The sequence below is a fragment of the Lathyrus oleraceus genome, chromosome 5, assembly GCF_024323335.1.
Source record: "Lathyrus oleraceus cultivar Zhongwan6 chromosome 5, CAAS_Psat_ZW6_1.0, whole genome shotgun sequence".
Lineage (NCBI taxonomy): Eukaryota > Viridiplantae > Streptophyta > Magnoliopsida > Fabales > Fabaceae > Lathyrus > Lathyrus oleraceus.
The window spans coordinates 508,314,009-508,328,347 of NC_066583.1; the positions used below are offsets into that span (position 1 = coordinate 508,314,009).

The 14,339-nt window shown below is 39.8% G+C and overlaps 1 pseudogene; it reads right to left on the bottom strand.

Moving 5' to 3' along the window:
- Positions 1–9,382: 9,382 nt before the first annotated feature.
- LOC127089305 (uncharacterized) lies at positions 9,383–9,482 on the bottom strand (annotated as a pseudogene).
- Between the last annotated feature and the right edge of the window lie 4,857 nt (positions 9,483–14,339).

A 14,339-nucleotide genomic window follows, 5' to 3' on the forward strand; every position in this document is an offset into this window, starting at 1 on the left:
CAGTACAAATACATATATTATGTAGCTGTTAAGTATTCCTTATGCTTGAAACATGCTTGAAATAGAAAATACATATATGAATGATACAGTTGCTTGTGTTATCTTGTTGTTAAGTATTCCTTACTTTTTCTATTATGCAGAAGACTTTTAAAGAGAAGTTTGATGCAGAACTTCAGCCAACTGAAGAAGGGAATGGAGAGGTTGTTCAAGTTTTAGATGGAGATCGTGTAAATCAGCTATGGACAGAGGCTACTGGGGGCCGTAACCGTGGTCGGGTTTATGGCGCTGCAGATTTAGCTATTAATCTAAAACGTGGATCAAAAAGTTTTACCCAACAATCTCAAACTCCTCAACACTCTATGTTTGGGATGTCATTAGAAGCTGAAAGAGCAGCTAGAATTAGAGCTGAACAAATTGCCGAGGCTGCAACGACCCAATTACAATAGGCTAACGAAGCAATGCGAGCTGCTACCGAGGCTGCAAAAGTTGCTACCGAGACTGCACAAAGGATGGAGAGGGAGATGAATGCTTGGAAGGAATTTATGATGAAGAAATTTGACACTTCAACTTTTGTATCACATTCTCATCATTATGATGACGATTTGGATGATCAGTCATTAGATGAAGATTGATCTTGTACTTTTAGTAGAACGAATTAATCTCGGATGTGATTACTTTTTGTGTATGTTTTTTGAAAGTTAATGTGGGTAGAACTTTTGTAGTTTCTTTCACGAATGTTTGAGATTGTTTCCAAATGTTTTACCATAAATATGATATTGTTCGGTTGATGGAGTGGATTGAAAAAATTTGTTTGAGTGAGGTTGATTTTCTTCGAAGTTGAAGTCATGTTGCAACCCGACTCTAAACATATTTATTGTCCTTTTTGTTGACTTTAGAGTCGGTGTATGCAAGGCTAAATATAATTATTGACTTTTCTATGTTGACTTTAGGGTCGGTGACACGGACGCTATATGTTTTTTCTTGAGTTTTATAAATTGACCTTTATGCCAGTCGATCGATGCTAATAAAAAATGTTGACTTTTGTTTGTTGACTTTAGAGTCGGACAGGGCAACGCTAAGCATAATTATTGACTTTTCATGGTTTTGAAACAATATAGCGTCGGTCCCATTAGTGTCACCTTAGCCTTGGTTTCACCGAGGCTACGTAGCCTCGGTGTACCTTTAGCCGACGTTACCCAGTAGCTTCGCAACTTTTATTCAAGGCCCGACACCGACGTTAAACCGAGGCTAACCACATAGTAGTGTCCGTTTTTTCACCTTTAGCGTATTAAAGAGGCCGACGCTAATAACTGTTTTTCTAGTGGTGACACTTGGCAAATGCAATTCAAATTGTAAGCTATGAGCCTTAAGTAATGAGGAATGATGAGACAAAGTTTCTCCTATCCTTTTCTAGGATGACTTTGCGTACGGGGCATAGGCCCTAGCTATTCAAAGCATTCACCCTTATTCATAGGCTTTAGCATAATTCGTATCAAACAATTGTTAAGTCTTCTTCTACAACAAACAACATGACATCATCAAGATCAATAATCAGAAGCCTCTAACAACACCTGTCAATCATGATAAGGGTTACACACTATGAGCCTTAAGTATTGAGGAATCATGAGACGGAGTTTCTCCTACCCTTGTCTAGAGTGACTTTGCATACGGGACATAGGCCCTAGCTATCAAAATCATTTGCGCTTGTTCATAGACTTTAGTGCAATTTGAATCATGAAATTGACAAGTCTTCTTCAAAGCAAGCATCAATCATTCAACACTTCAATAATGGAGTATCTTTTGCTATTAGCACCTCGTGGTTGTACACCCTCTTTCAATCATTTATTCTTGCCTATAAGGTGGTAGACCTTGGCAACCTTTTTCCTTTTCTATGAGGTGATAGACCTTGGCATTTTATTTTCCTTGTAGGGTTATGAACCCAGGCAATTCATTCATTCTTTCCGATAAGGTGGTAGACCTTGGCAACCTTTTCCTTGCCTATGAGGTGATAGACCTTGGCATTTTATATTCCTTGTAGGGTTATGAACCCAGGCAATCCATTCATTCTTTCCTATAAGGTGGTAGACCTTGGCAACCTTTACTTTCCCATGAGGTGATAGACCTTGGCATTCCTTTTGCCTTGTTGGGTTATGGACCCAAGAAATTCAATCTTTTTTGGCCTTGTGAGGCGGTGGACCTTGGCAATCTTTCTTTGCCCCATGAGGTGGTGGACCTTGGCAAGCTCCTTTTGTGCCTATGGAGTTATGGAATTTGACACTTGGTTATGGACCTTGACAATCCCTGAATAGCCTTGTAGAGTTATGGATTCTTGGGAATCTCCTTGCCTATTAGGTTATGAACCTTGGTAGTGCTTTCATGTGCTTTCATGTGCCATTTTGATCCATTGTTTATCTCTAACACAATCTATCAAAATGACAACTTTTTGGTTCAACCTTATGGTGAACAAAATCATTCATTACTATCTCTAGCTAACAAACAAGATTGGATGAAAACCTAGGTAAAGAGTTGGTAAACATCTCTCGATCATAAACCAACACAAAGAGTTTTCAATAAAACAAAGTTTTCACCATATATTCACCATTAAAGAGTTTACAAATGAAGATCATCCCATTTACACACAAAGCTAATGATCATCTACATCTAACCTTGACAAAATGAAGAACTTAGCTACTCATTTTCATGGTAGCTTGGTCAACAAGTTTCGGAAGAAGGTTGATCAACATCCGAGTCGAATAATCGAGATTGGATGGGAATCCACCTTCTTTTTGTGAAAGATTGTTAAGAGATGAAGAGAAATGATTTCTAGGTCACAAAAGATCTCTAGAGCAATGCTGGAAAAATATCTAAAAAGTACAAAAGTATGGAGGTGTAAAGGTATGGCTCCAAAAAGTAGCCCTTGCTACTCATAGTGCTGCTACTGAGCTGTCATGCTCGCTAGGCGAGCAAAATGGCTCGCCTAGCGAGCCTCAAAATGAGGCACTTGCGCCCAAAGAAATAACCAATGTCAGATTGGCATGTTCGCTAGGCGAACAAAACCTTCGCTAGGCGAAGCACACGCTTCACCCTTCGCTCCAGCGAGCTTAGGAGGTTTTGCTACTATAATTGCTCGCTGGGAGCTCGCTAATGGCTCGCCTAGCGAGTGAGTGTTGGCTGCGCTTTTGACCAAGTCTGGACGTGTTCGCTACACCCTTCGCTGGCTGCTCGCCTAACGAGTTTGCTGATGTTTGCTACTGTAAAATACTGGAGCTCTTCGCTGGGTTCTCGCTAGGTGCTCGCCTAGCGAGCTCTTCGCCACAGCCCTCGCCTAGCGAGCAAGCTGATGAATGCATCCCTTTTTTGGTTCCTTTGCCAACTTTCTTGTGGCTTCATTTTCTATTATTTCATGCCCTATTCCTGCACAATAACACATAAATCAAAGGTACCAAGATCGTTTATCATTGTATTGCAATTCATCTAAAACAAAGGTGGTTTCGAACACTTTAGCAAGGAAATGGAGTGAAAGATGCCCATATTTGATAGCTCAAATAAGCACTTTTGGGTATCTAACAACTCTCCCCAACTAGATTCTTGCTTGTCCTCAAGCACAGTATGCCTCTTGAAGGACAAGAGGATTTGCATTAAGAAAAAGGTTTCTCCGAAATCGGATAAAACGGCTCAAACACAAGCGAATCAGCAGATACAAATTTCCAACGGTTAGAATAAAATAATACACAAGAACTAAAACTTAATAGCAATGCGAAATATGTATCTATCCACAACAATATTATCTTGAATGAATCATCTTATCTCTCCTCTTCGAATAAGGATTGAAGAAATTACGCGTTTGCAACCGCGGGAATAATCTCACTCTCCAACAGACAATGAAGATATCAATTCAATTCATACAATGTCTAACAATTATAAATGGTAATGTGGAAGCACGAAGATCACTAAGGACTTTTCGGTTGAAGCTTGGTTCGGTTAACAAACAAGGGTCATTTCTAAGGCCATTGAAAACGAAATTGTCGATGCAAAAGAGACATTCACTGTACATTATTCACACATCTCAACTTCGTTCCATTTGTTTCTCATTTGAAACCTTCACAACTCTTATTTCACAACTCAATTTTCGTTTTTCCCTATTTTTCTTCCAAGCAAGCATTCATTTTCTTTTCTTTTTTCTACTTTTTTCTTTTCTTTCACATCATATTTACAAACAGATGTTTCTCTTTTCTATATTTTATATTTTTTTTTTTATGCTTGCTCGGTTTTTCAAGAGTTGTGGCACTTACCGATTCTCATTTTCGTTCTCCCCAACTTATTTCTTACTCACCCTAAGTGAATGCTCTTGACTTTTTACGGCAAAAGAACAATTATCAAAATTTTCCGGGTTGTAAAAAAAAAAGATTTTTGAAATCTCGCTTTATTTCAAGCTGAGATTCAACTGTTTAAGCTCAAAGGGGTTAACGAATACTCTCTCTGCTCACAGGTAAGTTGTATTTGGAACTGGTTGTGCTCGATAGAAAACAAGTGCCTTGATCATTTCTAATTGCTTCCACATATTCACAATAATAAAAGACAAAGCATGAATCAAATGAATCAACAAAGCTTATTAGAATCCAGCATTTAAATGTACAATGGAGGTTTCCTCACAATTTGTGGTTTTAAGTCCTAGATGAAACATTCATTCAATTATGTTGCAAAAAGACAATATTCAATTACAAAAAGAGTAAAGTTCTTAATGCATTCTAAAATTCTAGCCGGAGGTAACTATGTACCTTAGCATTATTCACTTGTTTATTTTTATCATTTCCATCCAAGCTCGGATGCACCTTCATTGGATACTTCTTTGAGGAGCAACCAATCTAGAAGGTTTGACACTCAACCAACCAAAAATTTATTAAAACAACGAAATTTAAAACATAAATAATAACATTACTTCAAAATTTAAAATTGTTCATGGGGGACAAAACACCCCAAAAGTACATAACCAACATCAAAATACACAAATCTGAAAATACAATAGAAATAAAACATAATATAAAAAATAAAATAAACTTAGCCCTCCAAGGACTCATAACCCTCATCACTATCGGCTTCAGAACCGGTAGCCTCATCATCATCATCATCATCTTCAGCAGCACCAGAAGAAGCACCAGCACCAGCACCCGCCCCCTCTCCAAACACAAGCCTGTCCACAGGCCAGCTAGCGTGCTGCAGAAACTGCTCACGTGTCATCATAGAATGCTCACCGGAGGGGTCGCGCATCTGCAGCTGTAACAGCTGCATAGAATCGTGCATATCGAGCATGACGCGCTGAGTTAGCGCCATCCAATCCTAGTTGTAGTTGCAGACAGCCTGCTGGAAAGGATCGGATCCTAGAGTAGAAGTACCAGGACCATCAGAAGCCCCGGTAACCTCAGCAGCTGAACTACTTCTTACATTCTTCGGTTTGCAATACTTGGCCACGTATCGGTCATCAATGGGCGGCGAGATCCTTACTTGACCCCTAGAGGGTAGCCTCACCCTCGCTTGCAGGCACAAAGCCATGATTAGGCAAGGGAAAGCCAGGGGACAATTCACTCGTGCCCCCGACTTTAGCCCATTTTCAATCACGGACTTCAGCTCAAAAGCAATAATCCTCGCCACATCAATCTAGACATTCGTGAGGATGCTGTGTACCAAGTGTGCCACTGGGATCGGCACGGTAGAAGTATGAGACTTGGGTGCGATGTTTGTAAGAACCAACAAAAGGATCAGTTGAGCCAAGGGAATCATGTCCTCCCTATGGTATCTCATGGGAACCCTAGATGGGTTCAACTTAACTGATTTCCCTTTCAAAAGCAGGGCAGCAGAAATCGAATCAGTATCCCGGTGAAGCCTTAAATCTTTGTGGTAGGTGTCTCTCTCCTCGGCTCCCAGATGGAGCGGTTCACCCAGGACACGGTTAATTGCATCCCGATCGAACGCAACAGGACAGCCGGACACTCTAGACGTCCATGTGAATGGCTCGTCGTCGTTCGGCAGTGCGTTCGCGTAGAACTCACGCACTGTTGCGATATCGTAATGCTCCAGGGAGGATATTAACCGATTCCACTTTTTGCTGTTAATCAACCCGGCGAATGTTCGGTTCGTGCCTTCAGGGTTGATTAAAAATCTCTTTTCCGGCAAAATCTTTTGCTTTTCCAAAGCAATATATCTTGCGGCTTGCTTTGGCCCGACAAATTTTTCGGTGTCGAATTGTATTGGTACGGGACGAGAAGTGTTCCCGCCCTTTCTCTTTTTCGAAGCTCCGGACCTGGATTCCATCTGCAAAAACATAGAGAGGAAACAACACAAACACAAAACAGATTAGAAAGCAAAACCAGAATTCCAACTACTGTCATGGTCGCTGCTGCTTCGCCTAGCGAGAACCTAGCGAAGCTTCGCTACAGGTTCGCCTAGCGAAGTGGCAGCGAATGCGCGCCACTGATTCGCCTAGCGAGTTGCTAGCGAATCTTACGGGTTTTTGGGTTCTGCAATGTTTACAGTGAAATTTTGGCAAAACCCAAGGTCTCATGGTATCTATTTCAGAACAAAATGATTTATCAAGAACGACATTATTCTAATGTACATGCAAATCTATACCCACATGCAAAATCTAATGTACCCATTCCCCCAAATTCACCCTAAATGACATATACATCAGAAATTTACAAAGTTAAAATATAAAGAAATGGAATTAGGGCAAACCTTAGTGAAAGAGATTGATTGAATTTGAAGTGCACAGTGAGGTTTGCAATGCAATGTAACCGTTTAGGGTTTGAGTGAGATGAAAAGTGAGAGAGTGTTTGTGAGAGTTGTGTGAGTGCTTCAGTTCAGAGTGGTAAAAAGAAAAATTGCATTTGGGCCCAAAAGAGTGGCCTGCTGAGAATTAAATTAGTGCTGCCTCGCCTAGCGAGCAGCTAGCGAATCCGCTCGCTACTTGATAACATGAAATTATATCACATTTTAAGACTTAATTTAATTAGATTATATTATCATTTACTTTAATTTATCCCATTTTATCAGATATTATGCAGTATTTCTTTTCTATTTACATCAGGTACCCATTTTGAAGCAAAAGTGAAAAAGGGAAGAAAAGGAGGTGTAAAAAGCAATAAAAAGAAAACAAATAACCAAGACCAAGCCCAGCCCAAAAGGAAGCGCAAGTTGCCCCTGTGACGGGCGTCACAAGGGTTGTGACGAGCGTCACGCGAAGTAGCCTTGTGACGGACGTCACACATGGTGTGACGAGCGTCACACCAGTCCACTAGCTTTTTGGCGCAAGTTACGCTCTCAGAAGAATGGAAGTAACGTTGAGGATTTCGTGTCCTATTCTCAAGCCGTGTATTTAGCCATGCTGAAGACTCGTAGGAAACGGAAGGCAGTTACCAAGGCTATTATAAATAGCCATCTCCTCTCTTTGCCGTAGACAGTTTTTTGCACGCTCGGTTTTGCGGAAGCTCTGCCAAATTTTCCTTTCACGCCTTTGCTTATTTTTCTTCCTTTCCAGCATTGTTCATTTTATTTATTTCTTTTGCAAGCTTTACTTTCTCTTTTCCCTTGCAATTTATCTTCCCCGTTTTTAGCTTTTAGATATTTTTCGCGTAATAGTTTCCACACCGGAAACTACTGTGCAACTTTATACCGGATTTAACCTTACGTTATATTCGAGTTTTATTTCCTTGATTTATTTTACTGTTTAATTGAAGAATCCAAGAACAAATCCTACCGGCTTGTGGTGGAGTGTTCAAGACCATTGTATTACGCATTCAGGTTCTTTAATTGTTATTTAATTTTTTATGTTTTATTCTATTGTTTATTCATATTGTCTGCCTGGAATGAGTCTGTTTATGCATGATATAATTTCTTGTTTATTTAGCATGTCTGGCTAATTTGCCTAGGTATCGGTATGTAAAGTAAGCAGAATAAAGGGTCGAGACTGAGTCGGTTTATCTAAACTTAAAATCAAAATCAATCTTTTTATGGTCTCAACTTACAGGTTTAATAACAAGATTTTTTACCAAAGTAAAAGACATAAAGAAGTTAAAATCAATAGAGCGAGAGTTTGAGATTTTAACTGGACAGTGTAAGTTAGGCATTAATTCTAGATCAGGGCGAGAGCAAGTTTTAGAGTTAATTAAATTCTGACCTTTTCCAAAAAGTATTTTTAAAGATTGAATTTGAGGACGAGAGTTAAGCATTCGGATTTAATTGTATAACCTAAGTCAACAGAGCGAGAGTTTGAGATAAGGGTGTTTAAAACGGTCAGTATTTTCTTAAAAAGAGTTTCTGCAACTTTATTGTTTTCAAAATATGGTTTTTGACTTAATTATAAGTGACAGCAACATTAATATAGAATCATGGTTTATTCAACAGAGCGAGAGTTTGAGATAGAACCTTTAACCAATAAAGTTAACCGAAACGATTCATTTTAAAACCAAGAAACCGACAAAGACTTGATTCCCTAGTTTTGACGAATTACATACCGATATCCGTTTTATTAATATTTAATCTAGACATTAGTTTAGCTCTTAGTTTTTCCCCAAACAATCAAACATCTTCACCTTAGATTTACGTAGTAACTATAGATAACGGTATATCGATTCATAAGTCCCTGTGGGATCGATATCTTTTAAAACTACGCGATAGAACTGTGCACTTGCAGTTTGTATCCCATTCTCGACTCACCCAGTCGAGCGATCAAGTTTTTGGCGCCGTTGCCGGGGACTTTTATTCAATCGATATCGTAACTCTTCCGTTACGCTGTAGAGACTAAGGTTTCTTTTTCTTCTATTCTTTCTTTCGTTGATTTGTATGCCACGCACTCGCTCTCAAGGCGAACCGCTCTATTTACGAATCAACGACATCGAACTATATCTCCGAGTCTTACGACGAATTCGGGAATATCGTGCTGAAAACAATCTCCCTCCTATAGACCTTCCTGATCTCAAAGATTTTCCTTCTTTAACCGAGATGGCAGAACCAGCTCGTGCTCTTAGAGATTACGCCGCTCCATCGCAAGATGAACCGCATTCAAGTATTGCTCCGCCCGCAATCGAAGCAAACAACTTTGAACTTAAACCTTCGTTGTTGCAGGCTGTGCAACAGAACCAATTCTCTGGAAATCTTACCGAAGATCCAAACCTTCATTTATCCGTATTTGTCCAATACGCTGATACTGTTAAAGCTAATGGTGTCACTTCAGAGGCAATTCGACTTCGTCTTTTTCCTTTCTCATTAAGAGATAGCGCTAGAAGATGGCTTCAATCTCTTCCTTCCAACTCAGTCACCACATGGAACGAGTTGAAGAAAGTTTTTCTTGCCCGATATTTTCCACCAAGCAAAACAGCTATGTTAAGAGCCCAGATAAACGGATTTAAACAGAAAGACAACGAGTCTCTTTTCGAAGCATGGGAAAGATACAAAGACATGATGAGACTTTGCCCACACCATGGTTTGGAAGACTGGTTAGTAATTCACACATTTTATAATGGTCTCTTATACAATACAAGGTTAACAATAGACGCCGCTGCAGGTGGTGCACTAATGAACAAACCTTATGCTGATGCCTACCAGCTTATCGAGAGCATGGCCCAAAACCACTATCAGTGGGGAACCGAACGAACAACAGTGGAAAAACCTCAACCGAAAACTGGCATGTACGAGATAAGTAACCTTGATCACGTCAATGCAAAAGTGGATGCTTTGGTCCAGAAGATTGAAAGTTTAAACGTATCGCCTCCAGCAGCCGTGGTTGCTATAACTCAGAATTGCGAGGTCTGTGGAATCCAGGGCCACACTCCTGCGGAATGTCAACTCTTGACTGGAATCCAAACAGAGCAAGTAAACTATGCTCAAGGAAGCCCCTATTCGAATACCTATAACCCAAATTGGAAGAACCATCCAAACTTCTCATATAAGAGTAATAATGCTTTATACGCACCTGGACAGTCTCCAAATCAAGCCCCATCTATACCTCCAGGATATCAGAAACCGAATCCTAACAATAATACCCCTAGAAAATCCAACTTGGAAATCATGATGGAAAACTTTATAGCTTCCCAACAACAAACCAATAAAGATTTCTTAAACCAGAACATACACACTGGCGAACAACTTAAACAACTCGCAAGCAAAGTAGATGCCTTGGCTACCCATAACAAAATGCTGGAAACGCAAATATCTCAAGTAGCTCAACAACAAGCACCTACCGCTGCACCAACTGGTACATTCCCTGGACAGCCCCAACCCAATCCGAGAAGCCAAGCTCATGCAATTATATTGAGAAGTGGAACGGAAGTGGAAGGACCGTCTGACCCAAGGATAGAAAACCAAAACCCTGAGAAATCCACTGAGGAAAGTGAACCTAAGGAAAAGGAAGAGAGTAATAAGGAAACCCTAGAAAAGAAGGAACCTTATGTACCTCCACCACCTTACAAACCACCTATACCTTACCCTCAAAGGCTTGTTAAAACCAAAGATGTAGGCCAATTTAGAAAATTTGTTGATCTCCTTAAACAATTAAACGTTACAATTCCGTTTACCGAAGCTATTACGCAGATGCCCTCATATGCTAAATTCTTAAAAGAAATTCTTTCTAATAAGAGGAAACTTGAGGATAGCGAAACCGTTACACTCCCTGCCGAATGTAGCGCTATAATCCAAAACATGCCCCCTAAACTCAAGGATCCGGGTAGCTTCTCTATACCCTGTCACATAGGAAAATTTGTCATCGACAAAGCCTTATGCGATTTAGGAGCCGGAATTAGCGTTATGCCCTTATCCATATGTAAGAAACTGGAGATGGGAGAATTAAGACCGACCAAAATGTCTGTGCAATTAGCAGATCGTTCCATCAAATATCCTGTAGGAATCCTTGAAAACGTTCCCGTACGCATAGGTCAGTTTTACATTCCCACTGACTTCACAATTATGGACATTAGAGAAGATGATACGACACCTATTATACTAGGAAGACCATTCTTAGCAACTGCCGGTGCAATCATAGACGTAAAACGAGGACGACTCACCTTCGAAGTAGGTGAAGAAAAAATTGAATTCATTCTTTCCCAATTCTTGAAAGCACCTGCAATAGAAGATACATGTTACTTCATGGATATCATCGATGAATGCATAAAAGAAGCAGAGTCAGGAGAAGACAAACCATCAGACTATCTTTTAGAGGACAAATCTAAACAATGCCTAGCAATAACACCAGATCCTACGCAGTGTCTTAACAAACCAACCCCTGATTTGAAAACACTTCCCAAAAATCTGAGATATGAATTCCTAGACTTAGAACTTGAACGACCTGTGATAGTTAATGCAGATCTAGGAAGACTCGAAACAGAAAAACTCCTACATATCTTAAGAAAATATCCAACTGCACTAGGATACCACATCACCGATCTTAAAGGAATAAGCCCTTCTATTTGTATGCACCGCATCATGTTAGAAGAAGACTGTAAAACCTCTAGGGAACACCAGAGAAGACTAAATCCGATCCTAAGTGAGGTAGTAAAGAAAGAAATAACCAAGTTATTAGAAGCAGGTATTATATATCCTATATCTGATAGCAAATGGGTTAGTCCTGTACACGTTGTACCCAAGAAAGGAGGCATAACCGTTATTGAAAACGAAAAAGGAGAAACTATAACTAAACGAATCGAATCGGGATGGAGAATGTGCATTGATTATAGGAAACTAAACAAAGCAACCCGAAAAGATCATTTCCCTTTACCATTCATTGACCAAATGTTAGAACGATTAGCTAAACATTCACATTTCTGTTATTTAGACGGTTATTCAGGCTTCTTTCAAATACCAATTCACCCTGATGACCAAGAAAAGACAACATTCACATGCCCTTTTGGTACCTTCGCGTATAGACGAATGCCGTTTGGTCTGTGTAATGCCCCTGCAACTTTTCAAAGATGCATGATGGCAATATTCGCCGACTTTCTCGAAAACATCATGGAAGTATTTATGGATGACTTTTCTGTATACAGACAAAATTTCGAAGAATGCCTTGAAAACCTGGAAAGAGTTCTTGAACGATGTGTAAAAGTAAACTTAGTACTTAATTGGGAAAAGTGCCACTTTATGGTACAAGAAGGAATTGTTTTAGGACACATCATCTCGAACAGAGGAATTGAAGTAGACAAAGCCAAAATAGAGGTAATCGAAAATCTTCAACCCCCAAGAACCGTGAGAGAAGTACGAAGCTTTTTAGGACACGCCGGTTTTTACCGACGATTCATCAAAGACTTCTCTAAGATAACTAAACCCTTAACCGGACTGTTGATGAAAGATGCTGAATTCATATTCGACGATAACTGTTTAAAAGCATTTCAAACTCTTAAACAAGCATTGATCTCCGCACCCATTATGCAGACACCAGACTGGAATGAACCATTCGAAATAATGTGCGATGCCAGTGATTATGCTGTAGGTGCTGTTTTAGGACAAAGAAAGGATAAAAAGCTTCACGTTATATATTACGCTAGCAGAACCCTGGATGAAGCGCAGATGAATTATGCCACAACCGAGAAAGAACTCCTAGCAATGGTATTTGCGCTAGATAAATTTCGTTCTTACTTGGTAGGAGCCAAAATAATAGTTTACACTGATCACGCTGCTATCAGGTACCTTTTAACAAAAAAAGATGCTAAACCTAGACTCCTAAGATGGATCTTGTTACTACAAGAATTCGACTTAGAAATCAAGGACAAGAAAGGAACTGAAAACGTAGTAGCAGACCACCTCTCTAGACTTGAGAACCTTGAACCAGAAAGAACATCCATTAATGATGATTTCTCGTATGATAAACTCATAGCTACTTTGGAAGAGAACAACTCCGACATGCAAGTAGAAACCACCTTAGCTATATCTGTCATACCATGGTACGCTGATCTAGTCAATTATTTAGCTGCCGGAATAGTTCCACCTACTTTATCTTACCAGCAGAAGAAACGATTCTTCCACGACATAAAACACTATTACTGGGATGATCCCTTACTTTTCAAAAGAGGCCCCGATGGTATTTTCCGTCGATGTATACCCGAAGAAGAGGTAGAAAATATAATCCAACACTGTCACTCTGCGCCTTATGGTGGACACACAAGTACATCCAAGACCTGCTCTAAAATCCTACAAGCTGGCTTTTATTGGCCAACTATATGGAAGGACGTACATGCGGCTATTAAGGAGTGTGACAGATGTCAACGCACGGGAAACATATCTAGACGTGACGAGATGCCACAAAAAGGTATTTTGGAAGTAGAGATTTTTGACGTGTGGGGGATAGACTTCATGGGACCCTTTCCATCCTCTTTCGGTAACAAATACATACTCGTGGCAGTTGACTACGTATCAAAATGGATCGAAGCTATAGCTTCTCCAACAAATGACACCCGAGTAGTAACTAGACTCTTTAAAAATATAATATTTCCGAGATTTGGCATCCCAAGAATAGTAGTCAGTGATGGTGGATCACACTTTATATCCAAGGTACTCGAAAAACTACTACTTAAATATGGAGTGAGACATAGGATAGCAACACCTTACCACCCTCAAACCAGTGGACAAGTGGAAGTATCTAACAGAGAAATCAAGCAAATACTAGAAAAAACGGTCGCCACTTCAAGGAAAGATTGGTCATTGAAATTACCAGAAGCTTTATGGGCATACCGAACTGCTTATAAAACTCCCATAGGGACGACCCCATTTAAGCTCATTTATGGAAAATCCTGTCACCTCCCGGTAGAATTAGAACATAAAGCCTATTGGGATATTAGAAATTTAAATTTGAATTATAAAGCCGCCGGTGAAAAGAGAATCCTTGACATAAACGAATTAGAGGAACTCAGAAGAGACGCCTATGAAAATGCCAAAATCTATAAAGAAAGAACAAAACAATGGCATGACAAGCGTATATCAAGGAAAGTCTTCAAACAAGGCGACGCAGTACTTTTATTTAACTCTAGACTAAAGTTATTCCCGGGAAAACTACGATCCAGATGGTCAGGACCTTTTCATATCACTAAAATCTTTCCCAGTGGAGCGGTAGAAATAAAAGGACAATCTACAGAACCGTTCACCGTAAACGGGCAACGTCTGAAACATTATCACTATGCGGAAACCAACGAGGATTCGCAAATTCTACACTTAGACGAAACGCCCCCAGGACTCATAGACAATATTTAACAGTTTCTTTGTCGAGCTTGCGACATTTAAACAAAGCGCTTAGTGGGAGACAACCCACAAATTAATCTGTTATTTTATTATTCTATTATTATTATCATTTCTCTATTTTT